This window comes from Abramis brama (assembly GCF_963993115.1).
Source record: "Abramis brama genome assembly, chromosome: 1".
NCBI classification, from domain to species: domain Eukaryota; kingdom Metazoa; phylum Chordata; class Actinopteri; order Cypriniformes; family Leuciscidae; genus Abramis; species Abramis brama.
This window is the reverse complement of record NC_139963.1, coordinates 62,686,846-62,700,329: the sequence shown is the minus strand read 5'-3', so window position 1 is coordinate 62,700,329 and position 13,484 is coordinate 62,686,846. Positions and strand designations below refer to the sequence as shown.

General features: G+C 35.2%; 2 long non-coding RNA genes across 2 annotated transcripts; one reads left to right on the top strand and one right to left on the bottom strand.

Annotated features, from left to right (window-relative positions):
- Positions 1 to 4,593: 4,593 nt before the first annotated feature.
- Positions 4,594 to 7,247, bottom strand: LOC311078292. The gene is made up of 3 exons (XR_014605117.1): positions 6,803 to 7,247; positions 5,904 to 6,031; positions 4,594 to 5,783 (listed from the first exon to the last, which is right to left on the bottom strand). It is a non-coding gene; the product is annotated as an uncharacterized lncRNA (long non-coding RNA).
- Positions 7,248 to 10,244: 2,997 nt separating this feature from the next.
- On the top strand, positions 10,245 to 12,898 carry LOC311078296. Its single transcript, XR_014605121.1, has 3 exons — positions 10,245 to 10,689; positions 11,461 to 11,588; positions 11,709 to 12,898. It is a non-coding gene; the product is annotated as an uncharacterized lncRNA (long non-coding RNA).
- The last annotated feature ends 586 nt before the right edge of the window (positions 12,899 to 13,484 follow it).

The following is a 13,484-nucleotide window of genomic DNA, read 5'->3' as shown; positions in this document are numbered from 1 at the left end:
TCTCTGAGGATCTCAGGAGGATAACACAACTCCTTAAACAGCTTTACCCTCACTTAAAGCAAACAACACACTCTCCAGAATAAACTATTAGTCTTTATCTGAGAGCTGTTCAAATCACTGACACACTCTTAATATGAAGATAATTCTTCATCATCAGATGTTTGAGTGACACTATGTCCAGTATCAGGAATAATACAGTATGATCTGTGTGTATCAATACACAACTCTGAGATCACAACGTGAATGAGTGCAAGAATAAACTGAGCATGTTCAAATGAACTCTTTCCAGACTAATTCCACTAAATGTTGTAAGGGTGGATTTCCTGCAAGACTGACGAATGACTAAAGAAACATTGTCAGCAAGATGGTAGAAAACTGTACATTTCTTGTCTATTCCACCCACTGTCACAACGCGCACACAAAAGGGTAGATCCCATAGCAGTTTAATGGGGTAATCCGTAATTTACATTTTACATTTATTCATTTAGCTGACGCTTTTATCCAAAGCGACTTACAATTGCTATACATGTCAGTAGTTATAACCCTATACCATGTGTCAAAATGATTGATGACTTCCGGTCCCGCCCACAGATAAGACATCTGGTCCCCGCCCTTCCGGTTGACCGTTGAGCTGTCCCGCCCTTTCTGTCGTGTATAGATATGGATATGGATTGTGATATTGACCGTTCGATCATGTGTTTTGACAGTTTTATCTACCGGTGTCTTTCCGGCATATGTTGTTGTTATGGTTTGCCCTATTGTCCTAGCTAGTCGTAGATCATGTGGTTTTAACAGAAAGTTTGAAGACTGTGTCACACACCCATTATCTCTTGTGCACACAAGCTGGGTGTATTTTCTGTGTTTGTGATAGACATCTGTTTTTGACAGAAAGTTTGAATTTGTTGTCCGGTTCAGTTATGTGTTTGTGTGTATGTGTGTGTGTATGTCTGGGTATATGGCATCACAAGTGCTGTTAGGAAATGTGTCAGCATCTGATATGATCCCCTCCACATTCCTGAGGTAACAGCAAAAGTGAAAAAAAAGAGAGTTGTCCCTAATCATGTTTTATATTTCACACAAATGATATACAATAATATCTTAGCAAAAATCTACTGAAACCATTTAATTCAGTTTTAGAGAAACAAAAGAATAAAATGAATAAGGATTTTACTAAATACTAAAGCCTATCACAAAAAAAAGAGTTGAAAACATACTGTTCTTTAAAAAGTATAAATGAAAAGATTATAAAATAATTTAACCAAGGTTGAAAAAACATACCGTTCGTTTAAAGTATAAATGAAAAGATTATAAAATAATATAACATAAATGTCAGTGTTTCTCTCTCTCTCCTGCTAGGTTTATTCAGCGATCAGAATGAGACAATAGGGCTAAATTTATTTCAAAGTTTAAATGATATCTTTATAAAATGTTGTTTTTATTTTATTTTATTTTTTTTAATTAAATTTAATACATTTATTAAAAGTCGTAATAATGTTTTTAAATTCAATACATTATTAAAAGTTGTAAAACAAAAACACTGTTTTTTCTGAATGCCTCTCCAGCCAGAGTAGTGTGTGTGTGTGTGTGTGTGTGTGTGTGTGTGTGTGTGTGTGTGTGTGTGTGTGTGCGTCCTCTGACATGACCCCCTCCACATTCCTGAGGTAACAGTGAAAGTGAGAAAAAGAGAGTTACCCTAATCATGTTTTATATTTCACACAAATAATATGCAATAATATCTTACTAAAAATCTACTGAAACCATTTAATTCAGTTTTAGATAAACAAAAGAATAAAAAAAAATCATATTACATAAACATTCCGTTCTTTAGGCCTATAAGTGTATAAAATAAAATAGCCATCTTGCTAATTTAACTAAAGTTGAAAACCATTCAGTTCTTTATAAAAGTATATAATTAAATGCTTATAAAATAAATATCTTATTGATCCAATTGTTTTTGATAAACAAAAGAATAAAAATCATATTACATAAAAAAGGGTATACATTAAAATGGTTATCTTGCTAATTTAACTAAAGTTGAAAAACATTCTGTTCTTTAAAAGTATATAAAAAAATAAAAAATAAAAATCTACTGAAATTTCAGTTTTAGATAAAAATAAAATTCATCTAAGTCTGCTGACTGAAGATTTCATGAAGCACCAGACAAATGGTATGTTTGTGTGTGTGTGTGTGTGTGTGTGTGTGTGTGTGTGTGTGTGTGTGTCTGTGACAGGTTCTGGTAAATTAGCGTGCCGTCATCTTTCTGAATTTATTTCAAAACATAATCGTAAAAGTTTAAATATGATCTTTTAAAATTAAAAGACTGTTTAAATAAAATCTTTAAAGTTTGAATACATTCATATCTTCTATTTATCTTTTAGAAGATTACTTTAATGATTTTGTTTAATGGTGACCTAAAGTATAATTGTTATTAAACAATGTCTGTCTGTTCAAAAACTTTAGATTGTAGAAAAACTGTACTTTTTAGTCGTTTTAAATCTCATTTATATGAAAAGATTCAATCAGCATTTTTTTTGTCCATGCGGGGTTTCAATTTTTATGGTGGGGGCTTTCCATAGCTATAATGAATTTTGTACCGTACACCTAAACACAGAAAACTACATTTGTACATTTTCAAAATGAAATAAACAAATAAATAAATCATTTAATATCATTTTGTGCACACACACGGTTCTAAAAAATAAACTAATCTCTATTTTAAATTAAATTATTATTATTAATAACATATGTTACTAAAATGTAAACAAAGTTTTAGCTAAATAAATATATAAACAAAAACACCTTACAGCCCCAGATCCTTCAGAGATAAACCACAGTGTGATCTGAAGCTTCAGGAAACAGGGTATCAGACCAGATGAGTCTCGGGGGACAATGTCACAGTAAATCTAGTCTGCTAACGCCTTTTACAGAATACATCCAGAGTTTATACTAAATTCATTTAAAAGCATAATCATACAAGTTTAAATAAGGTATTTTAAAATTAAAAGAAATCTTTAAATTTTTATTAAAATCATATCTTCTATTTATTTTCTTAGAAGATTACTGTAATGATTTTGTTTAACGGTAACCTAAAGTAGAATTTTTACTAAACAGCGTTTAGTTGTTGATTGTTGAAAAACTGTGCTTGGTCATCTTAGATCTTTTGTCCATACAACATGTTGTCAAAGTTTGTCACAATGTTTTGTTGTTGTGTTGTTTTTAAGAAATCCGAGGACTCCACATTGCTCTTATTTAGACTAAGTTGTATCATCTGCAAAATCACTGACCCGGCATAAGTAAAGTTGGTCTTGAGCGAATATTTAATTTTATCAGTCATAATTCAAAGTATAAGTATACGATCGTTTAAGATCATTTTAACTTGTATTCCCCGAACTATCCTTAATCAGTGTGGAATCACACAGGGTGAAACCCTTTACTGAGAATATACTATCGGTTATCTACTCAAAATATATGTAGAAGTGTAAAATCGGTGTTTAAAATCTGTCTGCTGGCCGCATGAATAGACTTTGGGGAGAGCTGATGATACAGGAAGCATGCCCTTTGACCTCCTCGATTGTGGAGGCTTTTTTTTTTTTTTTTTTTTTTTGTTAAAGACCCAACTACAAGTTAGTTCTCCCAAAAGAATTTCTCCCATCTAGTGGTTCTCCCATCTACTCGCTTTTTCAAATGCGTGTTGCAACTGCGGTAGCCTAATGTGTCAAAAGCTATGACAACATGGCTTCCAATAGCGCTTCATTGAGTTTAACGATACATGTTTTTGTACTGTTATGCCAGCTATATAATGATTTACACAACCAAGCAATGAAAAAAGCTTGTAATTTAGACCATACCTTTGACTTGCCTGTCGAGAAGAAATCAGGCAACTTCCCTTTCAAAGTCTTTCTCCTTCATTAGATCTTTCCACATGGGGAAAAGCTATCCTGATATTTATTTACATACCGATAAATTAAATGTTAGCTTTTAGGCGTTAACGATTGCTTCTCCCGTGGCTCGGCATAAGTATGATCCTACATTATAATGTACTGTGCAGTGCAACCTTTCAAATTTGCCGGGGCAGTATCATTGCCTCCCATATGGTCTAGCGGTTAGGATTCCTGGCTTTCATCCAGGCTGCCCGGGTTCGACTCCCGGTATGAGAAGACATTTTTTTTTTTTTTTTTTTTACATTGTCAACAAAATTCAAGTTATTCAATAATCATTTTTAGTTATCCATAGTCTTAGAGGCCTACAAGTCTTAGAGGCCTACACGAACTGCAGAAACAAGCAGAAGATACGTAAAAACTCATAAATGCTGTTTCAGTAGGCTACTGAATCATTTTCACAAATACAATTATATAGAATTCAGAAAATTTCACTATGGAATATTTACTTTATCTATCATAATTTCAATTTAGTACATCATCATTTAAACTTTTCATCTCATAATTATGACGCATAGTCATAATTGTAATTTCAACTTTTTGTTATAATTATTACTTAATTCAGAATTACAATTTTTGTCAATTACACCTTTTTAATGTAATACTTAAAACGTTTTTAAGGCATAATTTGGTTGTTGACTATAGTAGTGTTGATGATGAAACGTGTTGAGTTAGGCTAGCGCTTTTTGCCCCTCTCTGGTATTATAGTGTTTCAAGATGGCGGAACGACACGGAAGCCTCCTTGGACTTACCCGCCCCGTGTAAATAAAGATAAGAAATGTTTCGCTTACGAGGATAAGTCAGATCATTGGCAGAGGTCATTTTACACCCATGAGGACATATTTTATGAATACAGACAATGATTTTAGCTAATAAAATAAAACATTTTCAACGAGCGAATCTACACATGAGAGGCCTTCAGAAGTCATAACTCCAGGGGTCAACGGCTTAGGCCCATTGGTTTCGGTATTTGTAAAAATCAAATACTGTATTACACTTTTCAAAGTTACAATAAAAAGACCTGTTGTGTTCTGACACAAGGCCATTAACTTGTTTTTATAAATGTATTTTGCTTATTTCTACAAATATCGACCTGAAAAATGAAAATCAGAAAAAACAGAAAAAACATTGTTTTAAAATACAACTAAACCATGATAATGTTTAGTTTAGATGTTGATGACTAAGCTTCTGGCATATAGTGCAACCACGCAACAAGAAATCTAATATTGGTGTAATCTTTGCGAGGTCTCACTCACGACACACAACTTTGTAAATAAAATAAAAAATATTATGGAAGTCATTGTACTGTAATTTAACCATATTTTATTTATTAATATTATGGCTTCATGTTGATTTAAAGTGTTTAATTGTTATTAACAAATACCTTTTAACATCCGGCACAAAATGAAAGAGATGTATTATTTGAAAAAAAAAGAAGAAAAAAAAAATAAAAAAAAAATGGAGTGTTCACAATCACTATGTGTCAAAAACAGTATGTGTGTAAATAGTTGTGCAAAGTTCCACACCCTATGGACTAACACATAAATAAATATATATAACATACACAAAACATTTCTTAACTAAGCAACTGTTTCTTAAATTATCAGACACTCACCGCACTGATGTTAACATCACCATATATTGTGTTTTCTACCATGAGTGTAGTAACTATTGTCCCACCATTCTTCTGGGCAACTGTTAAGTTAAGCTGATTAGGGTTCTGAATTAATGGCTGTCCGAATGTTGTAGAAATATTACGCTGTCGTCGTTGTGGAAGGTTGTTAGGCTGTTGATTTGTCATGTTTCCAGAATGTGTTTGAACGCACAGCGTTTGAACGTCACCATCTGTTAAAAAATGAACAATTAAATACACAACCAAAAACCATGTAAACATTATAGTAAAGCTTATTGAAGATTGAGAAACATATTGACTACTAACAAAGTAAATTATACATCTTTTCCTACGTTTGATATTCTTTTTTCTGATTTTTTTCACTATGGACTTGATCCTTTTTAATGCTGTTTTCTCTCCATATTTATTCTGTAGTTCCTCTACTGTGTCTTCCAACCTCCCTGTTGTTGTTCTTCTCCTGCTGTGTTAACCAAAGACAAACAGTTAGAAGAATAAAATGTATGTACAATAGCAAAAATAAAAGTTGGTCATTAGTTGTTAGGGTTAGATACACCTGTAGACACATTCACACACCCGTTCGCCTGTTTTCATTTAGCATACACCAGAGTTCAAACATTCACTTTTTCAAAGGGTCGAATGATTACGCGGTCAAAATTTCTCTTTTTAACATGAGAGTTAAAAAATGTACACGAGTCACGACGCATTGCATTATGCACCTGACCTGCCGGCTGATGAAGTATTTATTACATCAAGAAAACATGAATACAACACACTGCACTTGGATGAATACATTTATTAGATTTATTTAATAATATTACCAGTTCCATATTATCTTTATATAAGACATATAAAGACATCTTAAAAATAAGACAAAAAATGATTTTATTTTTTAAATTTGACTGCATTCTTTACTTTTTGATTTATGAATTATAACAGACTGATGGGAAAAACATTATTTTGCAGTTACTTTTTTAAAATTTGTTTTATTATTCAACTATCTCTTTCTTTTTGTTAGATTTTTATTAGTTGTAATTTTATATATAAACATTTAACTTTTAAAATAAAGGTTTTACAACAACATCACCATCTTCCGCTATATTTTGGCCTCCATGCTCATCTATTTACAGTATATGATATTGGTGAAGGGGGCCAGCATGAATATATATTTTTAGGGGGCCCCCCGAATTCTCTACGGCCCCGTTCACATCGCATCGTAAGCGCATAATATCACCTGCTCAAGTACGTCTTGACGAGTTTCTTCTGTATTAAACAGCGAATCTTCTCAGTCAGATCGTCGCAAGATCTCAGGAATCCTCTCACACTGCTTGTGTTCACGAGCTCCATCGCTGCACTTTTGTGCGGCTGTGTGTGACTCTTAACAATTCAAACAGCAGCGCGGAGATGTGACGTCATGTGTCGAGCACATCTTTGCATTTCTTCTGAAACAACAATTTTTAACATCACTATCGCAACACTTATCGTATTGCCGGCTGGGATTGTAATGTTTTGTATGCCGTTTTCTTTACACTCACCCCGGATATCTGTTTCCTGCAGTTAGCTGTAATGTTAGTGAACTCTAGGTCTTCTCTTTGTTCATATACGACAGTATTCGCATGAATTGGCTTGATTTGATAAAATTATGTTTTAAACCATCATCTTCACTTGAGACATTTACATTATACCGTCCTAGTTTTTAAATAGCGCTAAAATGTATATTTTAACCCTTTATGCGGATATGCCGTACAAGGTTCTCTGTTCTCTGGTTCTGTGTTTTTAAAAATAAAGACAAGGATACCTCTTTCTATAAGCGACCCTTAAAATCTGTGCATACAACAAAACACGTGTAGGTGTACGATGATTTATCAACAAATTACTTTTGTTTGAAGAAAAACTTAAATCAGCTGGTGCTTGATAACTATTGAAGTTATGATGCGATATTTATCACGTTTTAATTTTAACTCAATACTCTATGAACTTTAACATCTTGTTGGTCAAATTAACTTAAAGCCTACGCATCCTAGCTACTTTCTAAATGTGTGTAACAGAACTTATGGTGAACAATTTAGCCATATGTTTTAAACGTGTAATGTTTAAACAAATTTTGTTACTGGACTGAGTGAAAATAATAAACTTCTCTTTTGTTTTTATGCATCAAGTTAAATGCAAATGATAGGAAAACTTTATGATAGGAAAGTACGGACGGCGCCTTTGACCAAGCCTCTACATATGGGGCACTTGCTCAGAGAAGGCGCACATTCTTTGCACACAACTAGGTGACCACAGGGGATGAAGACAATGTTCACTTCCTTATCCATGCAAACTTTGCATGTGCGCTCCTCTTGAAGTCTTTTTAACTGTTCCTCCATAGGCAAGTCTGAAAGATCTTGACTAGGGGATGCAGCTTCATTTGTCTCGACCGTCAGGCCACACTCAAATTCCATCTCTAAAGCAGGATTGTTCTCTTGTTCTCTCACAAATTCTATCGATTCGCTGTCTCGCAATCTTGCTTGAATCTGATGAACAAACTCTTGGCCCTTTTCTTGCAGCAGGTATTCACATCTTGGAAACCACTTAGCATGTTCTACCCATGGATCATCACCAGACTCCCAACATCTGAGTCCACCATCGCAACAAAAGCACTTCACGTCATCATTACGACCAACATAGTAAAAACCAGCCTTTGCCAATTGTTCTGGTCGAACAATTATTCTTGAGGGCCAGTAGACAAATGTGAGCAACCTTTCTTCACACTGTTGCATTGCCGATACATTGGAAAGGTCGCCACCAGATAAAGGTACATTATCTGCACGGTCATCTCGAACGAAGCGGCAGTGGGGGTAATGCCTCTGGTGTTCTGATACTGCACGATCTCCCGGTTCCCAGTTGCTAAGCTGGCCTCCACAACTGAAGCAAGCCACTCTGTCGCCCTGGCCAAGGTAGTAGAAACCACTTTTGGCAAGCTCGGCTGGAGTTACTGGTGCAAGAGGCCAATTCTGAAAGGTGTCAAGGCGTTCCTGTTCCCGACGCATGCCAGGATTGTGACAAGCCGGAGGTCGCTGGTGAGACATATCCATGTTTAAGTAAACTTCTCCATTTGGCCTGAAACGGGTGTCGCAGGGGCGGAAAGCTGTAGCATGGCTACTCGGGGAAAAGGCACTTTTGATGAAGACAAAAAAAAAAAAAGGGGCCACAGGGCGTGTCCACTCAAGCCCTTCTCTCTGCTGGACATCCCATGCGACACCCGTTTCAGGCCAAATGGAGAAGTTTACTTAAACATGGATATGTCTCACCAGCGACCTCCGGCTTGTCACAATCCTGGCATGCGTCGGGAACAGGAACGCCTTGACACCTTTCAGAATTGGCCTCTTGCACCAGTAACTCCAGCCGAGCTTGCCAAAAGTGGTTTCTACTACCTTGGCCAGGGCGACAGAGTGGCTTGCTTCAGTTGTGGAGGCCAGCTTAGCAACTGGGAACCGGGAGATCGTGCAGTATCAGAACACCAGAGGCATTACCCCCACTGCCGCTTCGTTCGAGATGACCGTGCAGATAATGTACCTTTATCTGGTGGCGACCTTTCCAATGTATCGGCAATGCAACAGTGTGAAGAAAGGTTGCTCACATTTGTCTACTGGCCCTCAAGAATAATTGTTCGACCAGAACAATTGGCAAAGGCTGGTTTTTACTATGTTGGTCGTAATGATGACGTGAAGTGCTTTTGTTGCGATGGTGGACTCAGATGTTGGGAGTCTGGTGATGATCCATGGGTAGAACATGCTAAGTGGTTTCCAAGATGTGAATACCTGCTGCAAGAAAAGGGCCAAGAGTTTGTTCATCAGATTCAAGCAAGATTGCGAGACAGCGAATCGATAGAATTTGTGAGAGAACAAGAGAACAATCCTGCTTTAGAGATGGAATTTGAGTGTGGCCTGACGGTCGAGACAAATGAAGCTGCATCCCCTAGTCAAGATCTTTCAGACTTGCCTATGGAGGAACAGTTAAAAAGACTTCAAGAGGAGCGCACATGCAAAGTTTGCATGGATAAGGAAGTGAACATTGTCTTCATCCCCTGTGGTCACCTAGTTGTGTGCAAAGAATGTGCGCCTTCTCTGAGCAAGTGCCCCATATGTAGAGGCTTGGTCAAAGGCGCCGTCCGTACTTTCCTATCATAAAGTTTTCCTATCATTTGCATTTAACTTGATGCATAAAAACAAAAGAGAAGTTTATTATTTTCACTCAGTCCAGTAACAAAATTTGTTTAAACATTACACGTTTAAAACATATGGCTAAATTGTTCACCATAAGTTCTGTTACACACATTTAGAAAGTAGCTAGGATGCGTAGGCTTTAAGTTAATTTGACCAACAAGATGTTAAAGTTCATAGAGTATTGAGTTAAAATTAAAACGTGATAAATATCGCATCATAACTTCAATAGTTATCAAGCACCAGCTGATTTAAGTTTTTCTTCAAACAAAAGTAATTTGTTGATAAATCATCGTACACCTACACGTGTTTTGTTGTATGCACAGATTTTAAGGGTCGCTTATAGAAAGAGGTATCCTTGTCTTTATTTTTAAAAACACAGAACCAGAGAACAGAGAACCTTGTACGGCATATCCGCATAAAGGGTTAAAATATACATTTTAGCGCTATTTAAAAACTAGGACGGTATAATGTAAATGTCTCAAGTGAAGATGATGGTTTAAAACATAATTTTATCAAATCAAGCCAATTCATGCGAATACTGTCGTATATGAACAAAGAGAAGACCTAGAGTTCACTAACATTACAGCTAACTGCAGGAAACAGATATCCGGGGTGAGTGTAAAGAAAACGGCATACAAAACATTACAATCCCAGCCGGCAATACGATAAGTGTTGCGATAGTGATGTTAAAAATTGTTGTTTCAGAAGAAATGCAAAGATGTGCTCGACACATGACGTCACATCTCCGCGCTGCTGTTTGAATTGTTAAGAGTCACACACAGCCGCACAAAAGTGCAGCGATGGAGCTCGTGAACACAAGCAGTGTGAGAGGATTCCTGAGATCTTGCGACGATCTGACTGAGAAGATTCGCTGTTTAATACAGAAGAAACTCGTCAAGACGTACTTGAGCAGGTGATATTATGCGCTTACGATGCGATGTGAACGGGGCCGTAGAGAATTCGGGGGGCCCCCTAAAAATATATATTCATGCTGGCCCCCTTCACCAATATCATATACTGTAAATAGATGAGCATGGAGGCCAAAATATAGCGGAAGATGGTGATGTTGTTGTAAAACCTTTATTTTAAAAGTTAAATGTTTATATATAAAATTACAACTAATAAAAATCTAACAAAAAGAAAGAGATAGTTGAATAATAAAACAAATTTTAAAAAAGTAACTGCAAAATAATGTTTTTCCCATCAGTCTGTTATAATTCATAAATCAAAAAGTAAAGAATGCAGTCAAATTTAAAAAATAAAATCATTTTTTGTCTTATTTTTAAGATGTCTTTATATGTCTTATATAAAGATAATATGGAACTGGTAATATTATTAAATAAATCTAATAAATGTATTCATCCAAGTGCAGTGTGTTGTATTCATGTTTTCTTGATGTAATAAATACTTCATCAGCCGGCAGGTCAGGTGCATAATGCAATGCGTCGTGACTCGTGTACATTTTTTAACTCTCATGTTAAAAAGAGAAATTTTGACCGCGTAATCATTCGACCCTTTGAAAAAGTGAATGTTTGAACTCTGGTGTATGCTAAATGAAAACAGGCGAACGGGTGTGTGAATGTGTCTACAGGTGTATCTAACCCTAACAACTAATGACCAACTTTTATTTTTGCTATTGTACATACATTTTATTCTTCTAACTGTTTGTCTTTGGTTAACACAGCAGGAGAAGAACAACAACAGGGAGGTTGGAAGACACAGTAGAGGAACTACAGAATAAATATGGAGAGAAAACAGCATTAAAAAGGATCAAGTCCATAGTGAAAAAAATCAGAAAAAAGAATATCAAACGTAGGAAAAGATGTATAATTTACTTTGTTAGTAGTCAATATGTTTCTCAATCTTCAATAAGCTTTACTATAATGTTTACATGGTTTTTGGTTGTGTATTTAATTGTTCATTTTTTAACAGATGGTGACGTTCAAACGCTGTGCGTTCAAACACATTCTGGAAACATGACAAATCAACAGCCTAACAACCTTCCACAACGACGACAGCGTAATATTTCTACAACATTCGGACAGCCATTAATTCAGAACCCTAATCAGCTTAACTTAACAGTTGCCCAGAAGAATGGTGGGACAATAGTTACTACACTCATGGTAGAAAACACAATATATGGTGATGTTAACATCAGTGCGGTGAGTGTCTGATAATTTAAGAAACAGTTGCTTAGTTAAGAAATGTTTTGTGTATGTTATATATATTTATTTATGTGTTAGTCCATAGGGTGTGGAACTTTGCACAACTATTTACACACATACTGTTTTTGACACATAGTGATTGTGAACACTCCATTTTTTTATTATTTTTTTTTTCTTCTTTTTTTTTCAAATAATACATCTCTTTCATTTTGTGCCGGATGTTAAAAGGTATTTGTTAATAACAATTAAACACTTTAAATCAACATGAAGCCATAATATTAATAAATAAAATATGGTTAAATTACAGTACAATGACTTCCATAATATTTTTTATTTTATTTACAAAGTTGTGTGTCGTGAGTGAGACCTCGCAAAGATTACACCAATATTAGATTTCTTGTTGCGTGGTTGCACTATATGCCAGAAGCTTAGTCATCAACATCTAAACTAAACATTATCATGGTTTAGTTGTATTTTAAAACAATGTTTTTTCTGTTTTTTCTGATTTTCATTTTTCAGGTCGATATTTGTAGAAATAAGCAAAATACATTTATAAAAACAAGTTAATGGCCTTGTGTCAGAACACAACAGGTCTTTTTATTGTAACTTTGAAAAGTGTAATACAGTATTTGATTTTTACAAATACCGAAACCAATGGGCCTAAGCCGTTGACCCCTGGAGTTATGACTTCTGAAGGCCTCTCATGTGTAGATTCGCTCGTTGAAAATGTTTTATTTTATTAGCTAAAATCATTGTCTGTATTCATAAAATATGTCCTCATGGGTGTAAAATGACCTCTGCCAATGATCTGACTTATCCTCGTAAGCGAAACATTTCTTATCTTTATTTACACGGGGCGGGTAAGTCCAAGGAGGCTTCCGTGTCGTTCCGCCATCTTGAAACACTATAATACCAGAGAGGGGCAAAAAGCGCTAGCCTAACTCAACACGTTTCATCATCAACACTACTATAGTCAACAACCAAATTATGCCTTAAAAACGTTTTAAGTATTACATTAAAAAGGTGTAATTGACAAAAATTGTAATTCTGAATTAAGTAATAATTATAACAAAAAGTTGAAATTACAATTATGACTATGCGTCATAATTATGAGATGAAAAGTTTAAATGATGATGTACTAAATTGAAATTATGATAGATAAAGTAAATATTCCATAGTGAAATTTTCTGAATTCTATATAATTGTATTTGTGAAAATGATTCAGTAGCCTACTGAAACAGCATTTATGAGTTTTTACGTATCTTCTGCTTGTTTCTGCAGTTCGTGTAGGCCTCTAAGACTTGTAGGCCTCTAAGACTATGGATAACTAAAAATGATTATTGAATAACTTGAATTTTGTTGACAATGTAAAAAAAAAAAAAAAAAAAATGTCTTCTCATACCGGGAGTCGAACCCGGGCAGCCTGGATGAAAGCCAGGAATCCTAACCGCTAGACCATATGGGAGGCAATGATACTGCCCCGGCAAATTTGAAAGGTTGCACTGCACAGTACATTATAATGTAGGATCATACTTATGCCGAG